The 6024-nt window shown below is 55.4% G+C and overlaps 1 protein-coding gene across 1 annotated transcript in view; it reads left to right on the top strand.

The window, feature by feature from the left end:
- Window positions 1-3845: 3845 nt before the first annotated feature.
- The window catches only part of NEK6 (NIMA related kinase 6), a 40503-nt gene continuing 38324 nt past the window's right edge, over window positions 3846-6024 (top strand). Inside the window, exon 1 of the mRNA XM_026049419.1 lies at window positions 3846-3889. The gene's annotated coding sequence lies outside the window, so the exon portion shown is untranslated. The remainder of the gene's footprint in view (window positions 3890-6024) is intronic.

Genomic DNA, 6024 nt, shown 5'->3' with positions numbered 1-6024 from the left:
GTGGCGAGGGCCGCGGGGGACGCTGCGAGCGGGGGTGCTGGCGCCCGCACGCTGTCCCGCGGGCGGCCTGACCGCGGGAGGGCTGGCTGGCCCCGCAGCGCAGCGCAGCTCCCTGCACCGAGCTGCGGAGAGGAGAGCGCACGAGTCAATATTCATCAATATTCATGATCCGGATGCTCCAGTGCTGTGGTGCTCATTATGGAGGCATGACCTCGAAAACTGCACTTGATGGAGAACACAGCAGTCCATGTGCTGGGCAGCCGGGTGCCGGGGCCTCCGCAGCGCCCTGCCCCGCTTGTCGCACTGCTCCCCGCGTGCGTGCGGGTGGGAGGGCTCCGGCTTCACCTCCGGATCCTCTGCGGGGCCTCTCGGGGCACCGTGCGGGCGGCAGCCCCGCAAGGGCCGGAGTGCCAGGGCCGGGGTGCCAGGGCCGGGGTGCTGGGGGAAGAGCGCGGTGCAGCTGGAAGCCAAGGGCTTCCTGCAGCCGCCAGCCTGGCACAGGSTTGCGGGGACCAACCAAACCCCTCCCCGCGTGCACAGAGCCCGAGGGAGCCCAGGAGGCCTCGTGGAGGAGCGTCCCGCGCGGCCCTGCACGGCAGCCCTCTCCTTTGCTTCTCTGCCAGCCGCTTTGTTCTCAACTGACTCAGAAAAACCAATGAGTGAGAACTGTTCATTGTCACTTAACCCCTTCAAATACACAGTGACCAGGAAGGAGGAAGCAATGTTAAATTTTCTGTCCGTATGAAAATTCCTTCTGTTTCCTCCTGCAGACACCTCGGCGAGCCTGCTGCCCAGCAGCACTGCTTCTCTAAAGGAAACGTGTCTTTCTTCTAAGCAATTAAACACTATAAAAAAGGACATTTTCTTCATCATACTTTCCCATCTCCCCTTTCCTGGATGGCAATCCCATACTCCAGATCTCATGCTGTGAGGGATATTCTGCCACCGGTCACATCTGGTTCCCTGATGAGATCCGCAGGCGGCCGAGCTGGCGCGTTCCGAGTCACGTGAGGCGTCTAGGTTGCCTTATCTTCCCAAGGACCGACACTTTTTAATCCCCTTTGAAGCTATTTCTACCATTTTTTGCAGCACTTTTATCAGTTTGAGACTAAACTGTTGCACGAATGCYCATGAGATCAATCTGCTGATCTTAAACATGGTAAAAAGAGGCGTTTCTCCACGCAATCTGTTGGAGAGATTTTGCACCGACTTCTAGACGAGCCACATACTGGTACACATTCCTTTAGCATTAATGCTTCCTCTGGGACTGGAACCTTGCAGAAATATGAGCGCTGCGCATGCAGGCTGCAGACGCGCCGGGCAGGCGAGCCCGCGCTGCAGCTCGCCGGGGAGAGCAAAGCGCCGTCCCRCCGCGGCGCAACGCTGCGCCTCGCCAAAGCCTCTCCAGTAGCCTTCACTGCAGGGAACACGATTCTTCTTTTCTGGAGATAACTTTTAGTAGAGGTCTCCACAGTATATGCTGTTAAGAATAAAAAAATAACAAATAAGTCAGTAGGCATATATTAAGTCAGTAAGGCCAGGATTTTATCAATAATGGATTAAGGATGAAGGATACTGTGACAGTTGCATTTAGCACTCGGAATAAAGCAAATCGATCAGATTGACTGTATGCTGATTTGAAGTCCTTATGGAATTGGGTCGAGATCATCCTGGTTTCCCAGAAATGGTCTCCTTGCCTGGGATCTTTGTACCCTCCAGAAATAGAGAAGTTTTCCAATTTAATTTGCTCAGCCCGCACTGACTCGGTGCATTTACTTGTTGTGCTTGGTTCTGTCTGGACAATTAAAATAAAGCAGCCTCCCTAGCCACAGGCTAGTGCAGCTCTGAAACTGCCTGGTAAGTAATGAGAACGAGGAGGAGGAGGMGGCTGTTTTATAACCACGGCGAGTAGTAGCCAGAAGAGCTTTAGATGCACCAGTGCTCATCTGAACTGGAACTGGAGGCTGTTTCCTTATATTTAGTTTAAAAATGAGTTACACAAAATATTCTCATTTATCTGAACATGACTAAAACAAGGCATAAAATAATGTAAATTTTTCCTGAAAGTTCCTTGAGGATTGTTTAAAAATGAACATCACAAAGAATAATAGTGTATTATATGAAAGCCAGTCTATTTGTGTCAGGATCTAATTGAGGAAATTTAATTTTCTTCCCTAACTGAATTGCTGTTGATAATCTAAAGTAATTCTGTCTGGTCTGTCCAATTTAGCAAGGAAAAAAAAAAAAGGATCTTGGAGCTGTGCACAAGAATGTAGCAGATTTTTTAAAAACAGCATTTCTGAATAGAAAGACAGTAACTTATGGCAACATGACAAAAGACTTTTATTTTTTTTAATGTAAAACATGTAAATTCTTGTACCTCAGTGCACTGCCACTCCCTTTTTGAGAGAAAGAAATACATTTTTGCAAGCGGTACACCAACAGACCTTGGGAAAATTGAGTTTGGAGGAAAAAAAACCTGAATTCATTTAGTTTCTCCAATCGCTTTCCCATGTTTCAGATTTTGCACTGATAGATGGATGAGATGATTTGCTTTCGAACCAGGTGGCCCCTTCCTTCCCATCTGCTGCGTCTATTGCTGTGTCTCTGGTGAGACGCTCTGCAGAGCTGCGCAGGCATCTGCGCCCCGCGCAGCGCGCCCGGCGCGAGCGGGAACGCTCGGAGCGAGCGGGAACGCTCAGCACTAGTGGGAACGCTTGGCACTATTGGGAGCACTCGGTGGTATCGGGAGCGCTCGATGCTACGGGGAATGCTTGGCACTATTGGGAGCACTCAGCGGTATCGGGAGGGCTTGGTGCTAGCGGGAATGCTTGGCACTGTCAGGAATGCTTGGTGCTATTGGGAATGCTCTGTGTTACCAGGAACGTTCAGCACTACCGGGAGCCCGCAGTGGTATCGTGAGCACTAGGCGCTATCGGGAACGCTCCGTGCCATCAGGAACGTTCAGCACTATGGGGAACACTCGGTGAAGGGATGAGCTCCGTGGGCTGGGGGGCCTGGGCACAGGGACCCTGCATGGCACCCACGGCCACTYGGCACCGTGTGACGGCCCCACGGGGCAGCGGTGGCGTCTCCTCAGAAGCGGTTTCAGACCTCGCGAGGTCCCCTGCACACGACAGCGGCGCCGCCTGCGTCTCCCAGCCCTGCTTTGGAGAGAGGCTGTTCCCCAAAGCAGCTGGTCGGGCTTTCCTGGTCCTGCAAGGCAGAGCCTTGCTCTGCAGCTCAAACTATGAGCAGCTCTGCTGGAAAACGGCTGCCGGCTCTGAGCCGCCCTAGGCCTGCGCACACCCGCACCASAGCTGCCAGTTTCACTTTTATTTACTCCTAACTCCAGCGCCAGCTTCCTCTGCCCTCGCAAAACGCCCCCTGCTCAGCTAAGGCCCCAACGCGCGCCTCGAAAGCAGCAGTCCCCAAGTCAGCAGCAGAAAAACTCCCCGCGAACGGGGCAGATTTCGCTCTGCGGCGCCGCCGCGTCCTGCGCTGCAGCAATCAGCGCCGTGCAAGGGGGAAAAAAAGCAAAAAACATTAAAAAATGGGAAAAGGGTAAAAAGCAGCGTCTGGAGGGCGAGSAGCCGCCGCCGCCCCCGGGCCCGGAGCGCCCCCAGCCCCGCGCGGAGCCGGAGGCTCCGCGCGGGGCTGGGGGCGCTCCGGGCCCGGGGGCGGCGGCACCGTCGTGGGCGCCGCCCCGCGCGCGCTCCCGCTCCGGCCTGCGTGGCAGCCGCGCGTGCCCGCGCGCCCCCGCAGCCCCGGGACGGTGAGTGGCGCCGGGAGCGCGCGCGCGCGCGCAGCGGCCCAAGTTGCGCGCGGGACGCGGCGCCCGCTCGCTCCCGTCGCTCGCTCCTTCGTGCGGGGCCGCCCCGCGCCGCAGGTAACGGGGTGCGCGGGCCGAGCGGGGCGGCCCGGGCCGAGCGGAGCCGCCACGTGCCCGGGCTGCGGGAGGAAGGGGGCGAAACGTGCTCGGAACCGGGCAGGCCGCGCTCGCCGCYCCGGGACGGGCGGGTTGGCGCGGCCATTCCCGGCTATTCCCGGCCATTCCCGGCCCCGCGCTGCGCTCGGCCCGGGGGTTTCTCCCCTCGCGCCCCTCCGCGCACCTCCAAAACGGGAACAAACGCAGCGCTTGGGGGGGGGCGCAGCCGCGGGTTGGAGGGGGTGGATTCCCACGCGCCRCGTCCCGCGGGGTCCTGGGGAACGTGGGTGCTCTAGCCGGCCCAGCGGACGGGATGGGGTTCCCGGAGGGAATGGGGTTCCCGCAGGGAACTTGCCCGGTCCCGGGGCCCTGGCGGGAGCAGGACGAGCGTGGCCGCCCCGCGCTGTCCCTCCGCGGCGCTGGGGAACGCTGCTCGCCCGAGGCTCCCGGGTGAGGGTTCGGCTCCCGGCCTTCCTGCTGCTGCGTTCATATTTTCATGCGTCTCTTGACATAGGGGCAAAACTCTTTCCACTGCTGGTTTTCCCTTGTCAGCGCTCTCTGTCACAGGCAGGCCCTTTTAAGCAACATTGAGGAAAAAAAAAAAAGATAAAAAAGCAGAAGAGGAACTTGTCTCAGATGTGAGCGTTGCTGTCCCGTTTCCAGCTGCTTTATGATGAAAAGCAGTGGTGGGGAGGAGAGGGGCTCTTCCGTAGGGAGCCTCCCTGGGGCAGGGGGTCCTGGCCCCGCTGCAGCCGTTTCCAGCCCAGGCGGGACTTGTCGGAGCCGAATCGAGGCTTTCCTGGCACACCAGACCCCGGCCCTGCTGCTTCCTCCCGCCTCGGGAATTCTGCTTCCTCACAAATGTGTGCGTTATGCRTGTAACTTCAATAGGACTTTTAACCTATTTCTTCAGATTATTTAGCATGYATTTTGAAAGGGGAGGGAAAAAAACGTTGAGCTCAGTAAGTCAGACTCTACAGCCAAGGTAGGAATCTGACATCATTTGTAGCACCTACGTTTATGATGCTACCCTGAAGTTTTGATGTTAGTATATAGCAGTAATGCACATATTGAAAATATTGGCTCTTTCTGTTGCGCCTTGTAGTGGAGGCCACGCRCAGCAAGCAGTGGGAAATGCTGAGGTTTATCTTGCACGATGCTTTTGGCCTTCGTTCAGATCTGGCTGTGTCTGAAAATCTGTTTAAATGCCTTTAAAAACTTTCTTACGTGCTGAAAGATCTGTGAATAATTATTTACTCGGAGTAAAGTAGGTATTTTTGGTATGGGGATGGGAGCTGACATAGCGGAATTTCCGTGTCCACAGCTCCTAGCTGTGGGACGGGATGGTGCTCAGGGGTTCACGCGGGAAGGGGAGCCGGGCGCGCTCGGGTCTTGTGCCGCCGGCACCTCCGCTCCCAATATAAGGGCAGCGAATTGCACGTGTGTTGACAGGAGAGGGGGAAACACTGATGGAGATGCCAAAAAAAAAAAAAAAAAAAARGTGATAGAACTGGGCATCCTTCTACCCTGGGCTTGATTTTGCCATTTTCCTAGGTGAAAGCCCGGTTGGGATGCTCAGTGTTACAGAACCAGATTTAATAGCTGGACTTTGTGGTTTTAACTTCAGCTCTTCTAATATACTTTTCTTAGATGCTTTCCTTATAGAAGAGAGAAGTCCTGGTATTCATAAAGGTTGCCTTTATTTTTGGATAATGAGAAAAATAAATAAATGGAACCTCATTTTAGAAGTTGTTTGCTGTTCTTCCGGATTCCTTTAGTCCAGGAGTATTTGGTATTAYTGACGTTCAAGACTCCTCTAGATGGAGAGAGCAGCCATGATGCTGTGCGGGCTTGGAGCACGGAATCCAGGGAGCTGTGGACATCCACCCTTCTCGAACACAAACTCCTGTTGTTCCTTGGAAAACAACCAGTTTCACCTTTTATGCAGTGACTGGCTGGGCACAGGCTGTCCCCTGTACCAGGGGATGAGCAGTGACCACCCTGAGATGCCATCAGAGGTGGGAAGCACCTGCAGATCTTAAGAAACTGCTTTGAGTCGCTGCTCTCAGCATGTGGGGACGTTTGGCCACTGCTTG

This window comes from Nothoprocta perdicaria, unplaced genomic scaffold (assembly GCF_003342845.1).
Source record: "Nothoprocta perdicaria isolate Ctin4 unplaced genomic scaffold, notPer1 scaffold_6, whole genome shotgun sequence".
NCBI lineage: Eukaryota > Metazoa > Chordata > Aves > Tinamiformes > Tinamidae > Nothoprocta > Nothoprocta perdicaria.
This window is presented reverse-complemented; position numbering and strand designations above follow the sequence as displayed.